The sequence below is a fragment of the Dendropsophus ebraccatus genome, chromosome 8 (assembly GCF_027789765.1).
Source record: "Dendropsophus ebraccatus isolate aDenEbr1 chromosome 8, aDenEbr1.pat, whole genome shotgun sequence".
NCBI classification, from domain to species: domain Eukaryota; kingdom Metazoa; phylum Chordata; class Amphibia; order Anura; family Hylidae; genus Dendropsophus; species Dendropsophus ebraccatus.
The window spans coordinates 52107993-52123976 of NC_091461.1; the positions used below are offsets into that span (position 1 = coordinate 52107993).

General features: G+C 41.9%; 1 protein-coding gene across 2 annotated transcripts in view; it reads right to left on the reverse strand.

Moving 5' to 3' along the window:
• Positions 1 to 15984, reverse strand: part of SLC16A12 (solute carrier family 16 member 12) — an 86887-nt gene that overhangs the window by 54089 nt on the left and 16814 nt on the right. Inside the window, exon 1 of one of the 2 annotated variants that reach the window (XM_069979093.1) lies at positions 8301 to 8425. The exons of the other annotated variant lie outside the window; for it this stretch is intronic. The gene's annotated coding sequence lies outside the window, so the exon portion shown is untranslated. Of the gene's footprint in view, positions 1 to 8300; positions 8426 to 15984 lie in introns of those variants that run through there. 2 annotated transcript variants of the gene reach the window in all.

Sequence of the window (15984 nt, forward strand, 5' to 3'; positions counted from 1 at the left end):
ATTATATGTAAGAAATGATAACAGGGCCCCTCCTGTGCCATGGCCAGGAGCGGTAGTGCAAATATTGACAGTTTGACTTGCCTGCTACAGATTAAAAGATAATATTTTGCGCTAACCAAGGCACTAGGCACATTTTAAAAAACACGACCGGTAAAGATTTACTCTCCTCAAACGAATGGTACTAGTGGATTGATGGGTGGGTTGGTGGATACAGAGTCGCTATAATGTATGACTGGTATACAACACAATAACGATATCTCACTGTGTCAATGCTTTGCTTTGTTGAGATCAGCGATTCGCTCATCTCTAGTCACATCTTTTGACTCCACCACTTTGGAGAAGATAACCTTCCTCTTTGCAATGGCTAGCATTGTAAGTTAGAAAATAAATGCAGCACTAGGCCCCCAGCAGGATTATGAAAATGTATATGATAATAAACTACAGTCAAACAGTAGAAGAATCTGCTAATTTTTGAACGTTTCACAATTCAAATAATAAAAAATAAAAAAATTAAAATAACGTTTTAGTGTAAAAACATCAGGGATCAATATTGCATTAAGATATATGGTATGATCTTTGTCAAAAGATCACTATTGGGATGACCATGTTGGCATGGATTATTCCTCTGCTGTCCAGTTCCCAGGCTTTAGTCGTACATGCCAGCCAAAAATCATATTTATTAGCCTTTATTGATATTTGTTATTTTTCATGTTCATTCTTTAGTTGTTAACAGGATGAAGTGTAGGATCATATTGATATCTTATCCGGCCGGCTGGGCTCCTAAACGTGCGCACGGCGTACCAAATCTATAACTGCTACCAGCCTTCTCCCCGTACGCCTCGGGCAGGACCTTTATAAATGTCCGCCAATGGGTTTTAAAGCTGCACTTGACCTTCTAAGTAAAAAGGACTGTCAAAACTGAAAATATCATTTAATATTTTAAAATTGGAAAAAATTTTAAGTTCATTTCCAGCATATTCAGAGGGGTCAGTAAACAGTCACATGCATATAAAATTAATCATTACTTCACTTATTGCGCACATTTCAGCAACAGTGGTGACTTTTGCAACACTCTGTAAATGAAACACTGGGTCCGGCAACATTAATGCCATTATTGTAAATGTTCTCTGTCCTGTTAAAAAATGTGCCCATCGTTTTGGCATATGTATTGTTGACTCATGTGTACGTAGTGATGTTGGTCGAACATTAATGGCAGTACAGAGTGTTTCAGGAAACATGTAAAGTTGAAGGAAATGATCTGAATTCATTTTAGCTGGAAAATAATTGCAATGACAGGCATGTGTCATGATAAGAGGAAGTGTGGCGATAAGGAGGAAGCCAGATGGACAGTTCATAGGCTAATATGATGGACTATCGCTTCAATTACATTACATGTGGTACAAAGTATTTAAAGTAAAGTGACATGGTTTTTGTGAGGCATCTTAATGTTATAGAGGGACTGGGAGTAAGGCGTCATATAGCAATATGTACAGAGACAAGATTGGCCATTCCATCGTTTGTGCTATCGGCTGCACATCCCCTATTTACACAGAGATTTTCCCGATCCAGTTTGACAGTGCCGGGAAACACTCCATTAACAGCGGGGATAGTAATGCCCGATTGTCAGTGTATTAATGTATTTTCAGGAAAATATTGCAGCTAGAATTGCCCAAAAAAAGAGTTTGAGTATTAGTAGCTTATGGGAAATATAAACATTTAATAGACGGGATATGACATGATAAGAGATAGAAGGTCCTCTGTGTAGCTGTAGATGAAGTAATAATAACTAAGTACAGTGAACAAGAGGTTGGAAGCGGACCTGTGAGCAGGGATATATCTCCTCTTTATCTAGTCAGTCAAACAGGATGAGGGGATTAAAACAGATCAGGTTTGGTAATAAAGAGGACATAGGCTGGATTTACCTTAGCTCTTGCAATGCTGGAGAACACCCCCTTGGCATTTGAGCCTCATTTAAATATTAACAAAAAGAGTTATAACTCAACAATGGAGGGGATTAATTAAATAAAAAATAATGTCCAGAATCACAATGACTAGCCCTATGTAGCAATGTGCTTTTTTACACCCCTGTTTTGCTGCTTATAGGTTCACTTTAAGGCTGGGTTCACACACTGTATACTTCAGGCAGTATTTGGTCCTCAAGTCAGGTCCTCATAGCAACCAAAACCAGGAGTGGATTGAAAACACAGAAAGGCTCTGTTCACACAATGTTGAAATTGAGTGGATGGCCGCCATATAACGGTAAATAACTGCCATTATTTCAATATAACAGCCGTTGTTTTAAAATAACAGCAAAAATTTGCCATTAAATGACGGCCATCCACTCAATTACAACATTATGTGAACATAGCCTTTCTGTGTTTTCAATCCACTCCTGGTTTTGGTTGCTATACAGCCTCACAAATACAGCCTCAAATATACATAGTGTGAACCCAGCCTAAGACTATTATGTAGACAGTATGTAAAGGTTTAGCTTACTCATCTAATGTATGAACATTATCATTTATGAAAACTTGCTACACATAACCAAAAGTAAAAATGACTTAATATGTTCAAGTAAAACATGTTTTTTTTTTTCTTAGAATAGGGTTAAAGTACTAAATCTACTGTAGAATCCATGCAAAAGGTACTAATGGTAAAGTCCATACAATTTACAGATAAGTGGCTAACAAAATATGAGCCGATACATGACATGCATACAGCATCAAGTCATAATGTTCTCTTGATGCAAGAACTGCCCTGTTTAAATTTATGTATTCTTATTCATTCTGTCGTAAAATAAAGTAATAATAATAATAAATAATATAATGGTAAAAAGAATAAAAGAAATTAACTAGAAGAATACACAACCTTTACTTAACTACCACTGCAATTAATCTCATACACAACATTCGGTCAATTATTGGTCAAATGAGCGTTCCTAGGAATACTACTTACCAAAAATAGTCCCATGTAGAAGGGCCAGTGATGATCTGACGAACAATCACTCATTTGTCAGCTGAGTGGATCTTTTATGTTGACCTGTCAATACATTGTTATTGCCCCCCCCCATCACTCTGTATAAACAGGTAAGTTGTGGCTGACAATGACACACTCTATAAATGATTCAGTGATCGTACATGCCGCCCGCCCATGTGATTGATCATGCCTTGTGAAGGGGCATCCATCACAGAGATCAGTGCTTACTTGCTGCTGTTCGTGGGTCAATGTAAAAATGGCTGAATTTAACACTGATTCACAAAGGAAGTCATCCTGAACAGTCCCTACTATATGAAGCTTCAGGAATAGTGCACATGTTTGCACTCATGTGTACGGCAGCAGAAGAACTCTCTAAGGATCTATGTTAAAGACTTCTCTTTATGCCACCAAATGGTGTGTCCATTAATGGTGTTGATCTGCCATCGACAATACCATTGAGGCCAAAACATACTGGCCAAACAAACATCAGTGAATTACAGCCTACTCACTGGCATGTTCATTGACAGAGTTCCCTGGCATATAGAGGGAACATCTAGCTTTAGTTTATACAGACTGCACTCTTTCTTCTCTTGGATCTGTTATTTTTGTTGGTGGATCTTGTTGACTTTACAGGATCCATCAGCAATCTCTTGTTTATGTAGACAGCCGATATATCCTGCTGGAGGAAGCAGGGATCAGATAAATTGGAATACTTTGTTTCCTTAGGATAAGAAGTTTTTGAGGAAGAGACCTCTCTCTTTTTTTCTTTTTGGTGTGACTGTTTCTTTTATTCATTGTCTTATTACTGTCATTTTACCTGTTTTTTACTTCCTTTGTTTTAAAGTGTCACAAAATATGTGGGTGATATATATTAAAATGTTTAATCAGAAAGAAGTTTTAGCATGAGGGGATGTGTGCCCAAATGCAACCCAGAGCCACAGCTTCTGATATTGAAGATGTTGTAGGTATTACTAATAAATAGTTCACTCTGCAACAGACAGACAGGCATTTATACTGCTCTATAAAAGAAGCAATAATTTACAAGTTCTTGCTTGTTTAGCAGGTATTTAAACTGGGGTGAGGGGAGTTAACTATTACAGTCCCCAATGTGGCCTGGAGCCATGGGTGGGATGAATACCCAGGCACTAATTCCCTTACAAACACTCAGCTAAACCAGCCGTGTATTTTCAGGTTAAATTTACACATGCCTGATTTGCTGTGCATATAATCTGTGGATTTGCACCATTATAGTCTACAGTAAGCGTTACAAGGCACATCTACTTGCTGTTGAATTTTTCATGGTGAATCCCCACTAAAATCCACTTATCATTTACTGTGGATTTACTATGCATATGTGCAAAAAAAAAAATCCACCATAATATACCCAGCGATTAGCCAGTTACCAACAGGGTTTTTAAAGCAAATGCACCAGCAGGTACATTGCATTAAGATTTTTACATCAATGGCGCAGAGATGCAGTTTCCGCTGTGTTTTTTTTAACAACGGCCCAGTTCCCACGCACGGTGCCGGTGTATTCCCAGGCACCACCCCGACCTGAAGCACTGAAGGTGCACCCACCTGCCCTCAGTGCGATGAAACTGATTCTAATGGAGCTGCGTCACAGAGGGAAGGGCAGAATGTCACAGTGGGGGCGGACGGGCCCACCTCCAGGGCTTGAGGCCAGAGCGGTGATCGGGAATATACCAGAACTGGGCAGCGGTTCCAAAAAAAGGACTGCGGCACCGACATCCCCATCCCTGGAGCTGCACTCTCCATTGGGTGAACAGTTTTCAATCAAACAAATAGCGACATGTCAGTTTTTACTGCAGCCCGGAGTGTATACACTCCGTCCAGGATTCCCTCTAACTGTAATGCAACGTGAAAATTCTATTAATCATGGCCATTGTTACAACGGCCATGATTAATAGAAATTTTAACGTAGCCTAATACAGAATGTAGCAGTAATGATGTCATGTCAGTCTGTGTCAGAATTCAAAATGCAAGAGGTTCGGGAGTGGTACCCTGAGAAAGACTTTTCTGTTCTCGAAGGGTATGTGCACACTGAGGAAAACACACAGAGGAATTCCTCGCAAGTTTTCCTCAGTGTGCACATACCCTTACTGTGCGCAAAGTAGCTACAGCCTGAAAAGTCAGGTCAGCTCTTAAATGTGGGTCAAAATAAACAAAAGGGAGCTCCTGGGCACCGAGTTACTGTAAGTGCCTCCTTAATGTCCATTTGCCATTTACTGCCCCTTCATGTACTATAGTTCAATGCCCTCTTTTTACCCAATTGACATTGCCTCTTTTGTACCAAAAGGGTGCTAATGGGGTAATAAATGGCAAAAGAATAGTGGGCCTTTAACAGAAGGACACTAAGGGTCCATTTACACAGAAAGATCATCTGACTAAGAAGACATATAAACCAAAGCATCAAATGCCAACATTACAAATTGCAATTTTGAACAATGCACCAGGCAGTCCAGCACCAGCCATAACTGTATAAATACATAAAATGGCGGAGATTTATCAAGCATGCCCACAGTTAGTACTACGCACGAGTGTTTGGATCATCAAGGACACTTCATACTGCTCCATAGGAGAGATTCTCTACCATTAGAGTATGCAGGAAACACTTCGGATCTCCCCAACAGGATAAATATCATACAACAGACAATCCTTGCTGCGGACCATCTCTGCTATCCTCTCTTCACTGACATCTAGCTCCAATATACCAAGGTAGGAGGAACTGCACTACTCTGCGCGCTGGCGAGGGCTATATCAGTGTTTGTTTAGTGGACCTGTATTTGGATAAGCAATACTCAATTGTAGTGTGGATACATGCGATCTACCTATTGATACAACTATGATAGCTGTATGATGATCGGTACCCATTGTTGATTAGGTGTATCTCTGAGTATTAGCGTTATCTCAGTATATATACCTATATACAGTGGAGGGTGAGTTGCACCAAAGTTTTGTTTGAAATACACATATTCCACGTGTGTTCATTTTTGACAACTATTTACTGCTTTTCATCAATGGTTTTTAGGCTCTATTCTTACTTTGTGCAGTACCACCTATGAGACAGGGGCGCTACTTGGTCCCGGTCTCTTCCAAGACGGGAAAATATTGTGTATTGCTTTTTCATTTTACACCATGTTTGATAAATCTCCCCCTGTGTGTATTAAATATGCAGATACCTCTAGACAACACTTCTATGTAGTCTCCCATTACAGGTTGCAGAATGTACACGTCAGTCAGAATTGCAACTTATCTTTTTTTCAAGGACAAGGTGAGCAAACTGTATATATGGTAAACTCTATTCAGAAAAGACCACATTTCTGTCTATATGACCTGTACATAGTATAACTGTGTCCAGCCGACATGGACATCAAAGACAGAGGTCCCATGGTAAACCAGACCCTGATGTTGTTGTTGTTACTTCAGAGCACATTCCATTATGGAACTTGCATGACCACCAAATGTTTCAGATGAATTATTTCCCTTAGTGCTGCCACCTAGTGGTTGTTCACATCACTTACTGAATATTCTTTCTAACGGAACATGCACCAGAAATTGTCTAAGTTCTCTTAACCAAGAAAAAATATCTTTATCGCATTTGGATCTTCAATGGCAGCCAGAAAACGTGAGCTATAGTGACCTAAATAGCTTGCTAAGTTGCATTTTATTATTCTGTTTCCAGCAGAAGGATGGAGGTGGGGGGGGGGGGGGGGGGGGGGCATTACATCCTAAGATAAGTGTAAAATGGGTTATTGACAGTACAAGTTCTAATAATAATAGTTCTATGTAGGTGTAATGTTCAAATAAACTAGGAGGATTGACTAAACATACTCCTAATGATACAATATATAGTAGTTCATATTACAATCCCTAGGAAACAACACAAAGTTTACGTAGACAAGATTCACACTACAATTGACGAAATATATATGCTCCAGTCCTATAACTGTACACTCATTGAAGCTGGATGTAGTCATGTAATAGACATTGCCTCACTCCATAGTCACAGACCATTACCTGATCTGCCCTCTACAATTGGAACAGAAAGATCAGCATTACATCTTTCCAGATGATGTCTAAACAACAAGCCAAAGAACAAAGGAAACACTAAATGAGCTATATATAGAATTCATGCTATTCACACCAAAATGTAACCATTCAATTAAAAAAAATATACTTTTATTTGAAAATATTATAATTCATAGCAATCTGACAATTCTGAGATAAATGGACAGTTCTGTATAAAAACGCTGCGCTGCGGAATCTGTTGGCGCTATACAAATAAATATTATTATTATATACATTTAAGCAACATTTCACATCACACTTTTCCTATACATTTACATGCCTGCAAATGGTATTAAAACATGTCACTCCTGTAGACTTTTATCTAAAGAAGTATCTATAGACTTTTATTGGAAAAATGTCCAAAAGTTTCGCTTTGTTTCCATCTAGTTTGCTTAGCCCTGCACTATATCTGCACTTTGCCTATAACTGATGCTTTATATGGGCACTTACTTTTTTGCCTTCTAGCTGAGGGAATACTGCCCATTATCAGGCTCTTGTCCTGTGAGCCTCTATCTGTTCTGCTTGTGGGATCACAGTCTGTTTGTATTAGTCATATCGTCATTTTGTCCTATTGGTTTTTATTATTCGTATGTACAGTAGACCCATTTTTGGGTTCCTTTTATCTTTGTGATTAATAAAAGTTGTTTTTTTTAATTTCCCCATTAAACGCTCTTTTTCTTTCATATATGTTGGGGTTTTTTTTTGCATGGGGGCTCATTTATATATTTCTTTTGCAACTTTTTGAGTGTTAACCTGTATCCATTTATAGTGTGATGCAATAACGTTGTATGCCACACTTCTCTCTCTTTCCTGAAAACTGTAAACCTGACGTATATACCTTTTACTATTAGAGTCAAAAACTTTTCGTATGACTAAGACAAATTTGCATCCCTCATCAGACCAAAAATCATCTTCTTTACGAGATGAATTTTAACCCAAAGTATTTTAAAAGCTAAAAGCAAAAATGACAATTCTAACCATTTTTAGCTCACACAAACAAGGTTTTCTTCGCCCCAGGTAAGTAATCATGAATTACTTACCTGAATAAGTGTCAGCACTTTACAGAAACTGGTCCAAGAAATAACAGTACAGAACCCCAAGCACCTGTTTCATTCAAAACTTTTTCTTACTGGCAGCATATTAGATGCAAGGTAGATCCCAGCTTGCCTACTCAGCTATACAGATTAAAGGAATTCCTGCCATAACTTTTGTAGATTAAACTGAGATCTGCTTACCATAGACTGGGTTCTGGTGTAGACAGCAGCAGCCTCAGCAGTATATATATCCCCTTTGTGTTATCTAAGAACACACACATCCAAAAGAGGTTTGCAGATTCTCCACATGTCCGCTCCACGTCTCTCATCTGATGCTGAGCTGTATTTAAACCCAGGTGCCCGTATTCTAATGCTAAGTACTTTCTCTCCACCCCCTGAACTACTCCTGCCAATACAAAGCAATGGTGTCATAAATCACTAGAATCAGGTTACAGTTCTTTTTCTTTAGCCTTCTCACCATCACACTTTCATCCTCTTCCTCACCTTCCTTGCCCTGACCAATGTAGTGACTGTATCTGCTGCATAGCCATAGGGAATCCCTGCACATACCCATAGGGTAGATTGTTGTCTCCAATGACCACAGATTATAGAATTTATTAACTTCTTGGCGAAACAATGAAGAATTCTTGCATACGTATCTGACTGTCAATATTTAGAGCAAGTCAAATTTACAGGTCTCCCGGAGAACCAAAGAAAAAGAGCTTTCAGAATTTTTTTTATCCATCTATTATCTAGTGTCCTATAGACCATTATGGGACAGAAAATGGACATGTGGTAAAAATAATAAAAAAGAATAATATTTAAACTCTCACGTCAAAGACATTGTTTATCTTGTATATGTATATATGTTTATTTTTGTTTTACGGCTTTTGGAGCTTTTATGTCTTTTATGTCCTTTTTATCTTAGCAAGAAGAGGAGTCTGCATGCATCTATCTTACTATGAACCTCACCTGAGCACTTCACAACCACATATAGTTACAACTTTTTATTCAAACCTTTTTATGTTTATGACTCAAGACTGACCCCTGCTGGTGGCAATAGATATTTGTTGTCAATGGATAGGTTTTTTTTTTGTTGTTGTTTTTTTTTAACTTTAGATGCAGTTTACCAAATAACATTTGGCACTGGTCAGACTTGATTTTCCAGGCCAGTTACTGTTGTTTTCCTTTGTCGTAAGAAATACTGGAGTGTTCGGACAGCTATTCATTCCTCCTAACTATATAGAGATATATACCAGTCATGCACATTACGATTACCGCAGTAGTAAATGTTTGACTGTAGTAGCATTGGTTTGAACCATAGGCTTAGGGCTGAAAGTTTTTAAAATACTAAATTAGAGGGAGGAGGAAATTCTGCTGAGTAATTGTGGAAAAGGAACTGTGATCTTGCTAGGGAAGACTCTTGAAAATCCCTGGTAAATTGCATTCAAAGCCTTCAACACCTGTGACCTCATTTCTCTGTATGCTAAGCTCCCACTGTTCTGTCCCCAGGGCTGTGCTGTCCCTGCTGATTTCAAACATATGCAGTAAGCTGTAAGCATGTCCTAAAGACACTCCCTTGTTAAATAGCAATGTCGTCAGAGAACTGACTACTGCCACCAGCTATGATACAAGTGCAGTGTCCCAGAACATGCAGACTACTACTCCTGTTATGGCCATTTCTTTTGCTGTGTCAATGCCTGTTCTGGTAAGTGTTTGCACTGCAACTGCTGCTGGTTTTCCCCTAGTATTCTCTGGTAATGTATTCTCATGTATTCCTGTGTATTATTGCATTGTACAGTGGTATGCAAGGCTGTTGATCACGTGACCTGTAACCATGGTTCCTCCAATGGCCGACTAGCTCTGGCCAGGAGCAACCATGTGACCTCCCACTTCCTCCTGACAAGTGAGTCTTCCCCCTGCTTCCAAGCAAGGAGGATGTGTGTCGTCCCTCTCCTGCCTCAGAGGAGTTGGGCTTCTTCTCTGCAGCTCCCACTTCACCACTAGAAGTGTGGATCAGGTGCTCTGCTATATTCAAGTCTTCGGCTGTATCTGCCTGCTCAAGTGTCCGGAGTCTTCTCTCTCATCTGGGTGTCATTCCGTTATCTCTCCTCATCGCTGCAAGGATTCACAGCAAGTATTACTCTCAAGCTAATCCACCCAGCAACGCTATTTCTCTCATACTCCTACTCCCATCATCCGGCACGTATTCTCACAGCCTATGCAGCACCACTCCTGCTTTATTTGTCAAAGCCTGCTATATACCCGGTTGCATCCGGACAGAACTGTTGCTACTAGTTACCTCATCTATAATAAAACCGCTGTTACTGAACCCTGGCATTGGTGTCCACTAACTGGTGCCCTGACTAGGTGCAGCAAAGAATCGCATGCCCATCATCACCCGCAGATTCCACAGACCGGCCCTACAGCTGTGCCGCCCTCAGGCCTATACCGTGACAAGTGTAACCCCTGCAGCCCTCAGGCCTATACCGTGACAAGTGTAACCCCTGCAGCTGCCCCGGTCATTGCCCGCTCATAACACCAGCACTGCGGAAGTGGCCCCCAGGGGCCAGGGCATCGCATTTTTGGCGTCACGAACAGGATACAGACTGTGTTGTGCCAACTGTCAGTGCCCCCAGAACTGTGGAGAAGTAACAGAAAGTGATGGTCCCAGCACTCCGTATTAAAAATATTCAAAAATCTTTATTTCATACCAAAGAGTAAAAACAGCTCATGTGCGGTATACAAAAAGGACCTACGCGTTTCGCGCATGCACGCTTAATCATGGTCTAATGAGCATATCACATAACATGTGTTAAAAACAAAGGTTAACCAATCATGAGTGCTGGTGTGCATACGTCATGAATGACGTGTAGCAGACGTCATGAATGACGTATGGCAAACACCTGAGGAGTAAGTGGTCTGGGCGTTACTAAGACAACCTCTGTCTTAGTAACGCCCAGACCACTTACTCCTCAGGTGTTTGCCATACGTCATTCATGACGTCTGCTACACGTCATTCATGACGTATGCACACCAGCACTTATGATTGGTTAACCTTTGTTTTTAACACATGTTATGTGATATGCTCATTAGACCATGATTAAGCGCGCATGCGCGAAACACGTAGGTCCTTTTTGTATACCGCACATGAGCTGTTTTTACTCTTTGGTATGAAATAAAGATTTTTGAATATTTTTAATACGGAGTGCTGGGACCATCACTTTCTGTTACTTCTCCACGAATTGGCAGCTGGCCGAAGCCGGACCCGTGCACCCTCTTCCATTATATGAGGATCCGATTCGACCCAACTAAGAGGTGAGCTGACCACCATTATTCGCCCCCAGAACTGTACTGAAACTCCCTAGAGACTTTGCCGATTACTATGGGGGTGATTGAAGTGTTTCGGGCCCTAAACAGTACACAAGATGGCCGCCGTCTTCTTCAATTTCTGGCTGCGCCATACCCCGGAGAGGAGGGGGTTAACAGCCATGCTGCCAAAGTGCGGGAATCGCCCGGCGCCATAGACTTTCCATTGGCTGCTCCTGATTGGCTGCCTGGGCCGGATAACGTCACTGTTGCTGGGCAGATTGTGGAACCTGATCCTCCAGCCTGGCGCTCCTCCCCTTCCTGCTACAAGTTCCGGCCAGAGCGAGACAAGGTGGCGGCCCCTGAGAAACGTTTGCCTGCAGCCGCAGCACCAGTGATACCGGAGCTGCCGGAGAGCAATCCTGCCTGCCTGCTAGCACCGCTCCCATCCTACAGCGACACCAGCTGGGGCGCTTCCCCCGTCAGACGACGGAAGTCTTCGCCGGGCTTTCATCCCGGCCTCTGCTGATCAGAATGAGGGGCCCATACCTGAGACCAGCATTTCTCCGGGACCCGGTCACTCCAGCACCGCTGACCTCGCTTCTTGTACCGGAGGGTCCTCATCACCGGACAGCGAACATATTGTAAGTGGACCGACTCTGTTGTCCTCAGTCCCTCTCCCTAAAGGGGAGAACTTTGCTAAGGCCTTCATATCCCTGGGTCTGTGGCAACCTCCAGGGCGTGATTCGCCACGCCTGCCGCAATGGATGCTCGGGCCGGGGCCTAAGATTATGCAGCTGATCGAGGACATTCAGCAGGCCCTCGCTGCCCTGTCGCCTGCCACTACAGCTGCCACCGCTATGCCTAGCGCTACTCCTGCAGCTTCCACTACAGCGGGCCCGTCTACTACCGCAGTCCCCTCTACTGCCCCCACTGCTGTGGCTAAGGCTGCCTCTTCTACCACGACCGTCACCTATCATGTGGCCCCCATCATCTCTCCTATCACCATGGTGACGCCCAGCATTGTAGTCACTACGGCATCCAGTGATGCTTCTGCTCCAGGCCCTTCACGCTATCGCTATCCGTGGAAGAAGAAAAAGAAGAAGCCTACTCAGGGTCCTCCAGGACATTTCTGCTAAGTATCCTTACAGAGACCAGAGCCCTTAAACTGTTTTGTTGTCTAACTGTTTTGTTCCAGTTCCTGCACCGTTCAAGGTTCGTGCCTGGTCCTCCTGACCAAGTTCCCTGTACTAACCAGCCATGAGCTGATGGACACTTACAATAACAAAAGGTTCTCTAGTGCCTGTCCCAGAGCCTTTTACATGGACGATGTCTAATTGCCTAAAAGAGACTCTACCTAACAGAGACACTTAACCCATTCCTTCCTAATGCACTTTCCTGTGATTGTGTGTTCCACACAGGGTATTATTGCACTTATTTCATTATTGCACTTTTTTCTACTATTGCATTCCAGTGTTATCGAAGTCTTTGTATTTCCTCCTCTGAGTAAGCAAAAGGTTATTTAGATTGCCTCAGAGTAGAGTGCCTCTTTTGTAAAACAGTATATTTTCCAGTGTCTAAGACAGATAGCTCCTCCTCTGAGTAAGAGAAGTCAGTTTACATATACCTCAGAGAAAGTCCAGTTTATGTAGGAGTGTATTTTCTCACCCAGTCTCATTATTGTGTATTATTATCATATCTATAGCTGGAAAGATTTAGTTGAGCCAGTTCGTATGCAGATTTTTCTCAGATTTTCATTCAGATTTTTCTCAGATTTTCATTCAGATTCATGTGAGCCAGTTCTCCTCAAGACCTCGCAGTATTTGTTGTCTGTTGTGTTTCCCTTCCTTGTGTTTCCAGTATTTGTTCGCCTCTGTCTTGTCCCAACACAGTAGTTATCACACATAGTCATACCTAACCTTCACACTTGTCCATACATATCGCACCTTGGATACCTTTTCGTGTGTTTGGCCTGTGGAGTGCTTATGGGTGTGATTGAGTGGTATGAAAGGGAGCTCCGCATGTATGCTTGCTTTTATTATTTTGTTCTTTTCTCTTCCAGGTATCCAAGACACTACTCAGACACGCCAAGGTAGTACACAGGTCTTCACAGTTCTCTTTTCCAGTAGGGTAACACATTTAACAGAAAACCTACTGTCTAACTGGCTGGAATATGGAGGGTCACCCGCCAGCAGTTAAGTTGTCCTGGCTTACACGTCAGATGGTTCACGCACTAGCTACCTGGTCGCCAGAGTACGTTAGGCACCCCTAGGTGAAGTCCTGCCACTAGGATTTCTCATTCTCTCTCTCTTCTCACCTGTGCCTTGGGCGTGGGAAACACACACCTCATCACACTCACTCTCATCATTCATTCCTGTTGTTTGATTGACCAGTCTATTCATGTTTGCTGCCTTCTAGACTCGCCGAGGTCGGCTAAAACTTGCTAGGGAGGTATGCAGTGTCCCAGAACATGCAGACTACTACTCCTATTATGGCCATTTCTCTTGCTGTGTCAATGCCTGTTCTGGTAAGTGTTTGCACTGCAACTGCTGCTGGTTTTCCCCTAGTATTCTCTGGTAATGTGCATTCTCATGTGTATTCTCATGTATTCCTGTGTATTATTGCATTGTACAGTGGTATGCAAGGCTGTTGATCACGTGACCTGTAACCATGGTTCCTCCAATGGCCGACTAGCTCTGGCCAGGAGCAACCATGTGACCTCCCACTTCCTCCTGACAAGTGAGTCTTCCCCCTGCTTCCAAGCAAGGAGGATGTGTGTCGTCCCTCTCCTGCCTCAGAGGAGTTGGGCTTCTTCTCTGCAGCTCCCACTTCGCCACTAGAAGTGTGGATCAGGTGCTCTGCAGTATTCAAGTCTTCGGCTGTATCTGCCTGCTCAAGTGTCCGGAGTCTTCTCTCTCATCTGGGTGTCATTCCGTTATCTCTCCTCATCGCTGCAAGGATTCACAGCAAGTATTACTCTCAAGCTAATCCACCCAGCAACGCTATTTCTCTCATACTCCTACTCCCATCATCCGGCACGTATTCTCACAGCCTATGCAGCACCACTCCTGCTTTATTTGTCAAAGCCTGCTATATACCCGGTTGCATCCAGAGAGACTGTTGCTACTAGTTACCTCATCTATAATAAAACCGCTGTTACTGAACCCTGGCATTGGTGTCCACTAACTGGTGCCCTGACTAGGTGCAGCGAAGAATCGCATGCCCATCATCACCCGCAGATTCCACAGACCGGCCCTACAGCTGTGCCGTTCTCAGGCCTATACCGTGACAAGTATAACCCCTGCAGCTGCCCCGGTCATTGCCCGCTCATAACACCAGCACTGCGGAAGTGGCCCCCAGGGGCCAGGGCATCGCACAAGCCAGATATTTATTACAGGCTAGATGTATATATAGGACTAGGCTAGAACAAAATGCAGTTCTGGTAGACAAAGGCAAGTCATGCATAAAAATATCCCGGATATTTTACTTGTGGGTGTACCTGACTTAGTAGTCGGCCTGGTTACCCATGGTCCATCCTCCTCTACTGATAATACAAAGTAAAGGCTGAAAAGAAGAGACACAGATGCACCATGCAAAAGCTAGCTTTAGTCACTTTTTGACTATGTTCCCACTGTGTCTTTTTTTTTTGTCCGTTTAAGTACAAATAAAGGTGTTATTCCATAATGACGGCCGTCATGACTTGGTCCTCAGGAAAGACCCAGAATATGGCCCATACATGAAGATCCAAAAGGAAATCCAGCACCCAGGGTGGAAATAATATATACCAGAACGTCTTTATAGCAAAACCATCCCTGTACAGGAACAGGTAACTGTAGTTTACCAAACCAACAAAGAACAACAGGGGTATGTAATAGCATAAGGCACACCACAAATGATTTTAGAAAAATGCAAAAAATTCTTTATTCACATGATTAGAATTACAAAAAAACACATACAAACACATGAAGAAACATATGGCTACAAAGCCCCTTAACATTTAAAAACATTTAAAAATACACAGCAAGGGACCTATAAAATATAAAGGTACCCTAAGACTCAACAACCTGTATAAGATATATGCCCCGGATGCAAATAATAATCAATAAAAAAAAAAAATTACAAAGGTCAAAAAATCCCAAAAAAGGTGTGACCCGTCATGGACTCCAACCCTGTTGCTCCAGTTGCTAATTTTTTCCCGATATGGTGAAGTGTGGTTCATTTGTGCTGACAGTGATGTATTTCATTTTTTAGGTGGTTGTTCATTTTTGGATTTGGTTAGTTGTTTGTTTGATACACCTTAGTAGCACCACTTCACACTTGCACATGTTCACACCTTTTGGGGGATTTTTTTGACCTTTGTAATTTTTTTTTTTTTTATTGATTATTATTTGCATCCGGGGCATATATCTTATACAGGTTGTTGAGTCTTAGGGTACCTTTATATTTTGTAGGTCCCTTGCTGTGTATTTTTAAATGTTTTTAAATGTTAGGGGGCTTTGTGGCCATATGTTTCTTCATGTATTTGTATGTGTTTTTTTGTAATTCTAATCATGTGAATAAAGAATTTTTTGCATTT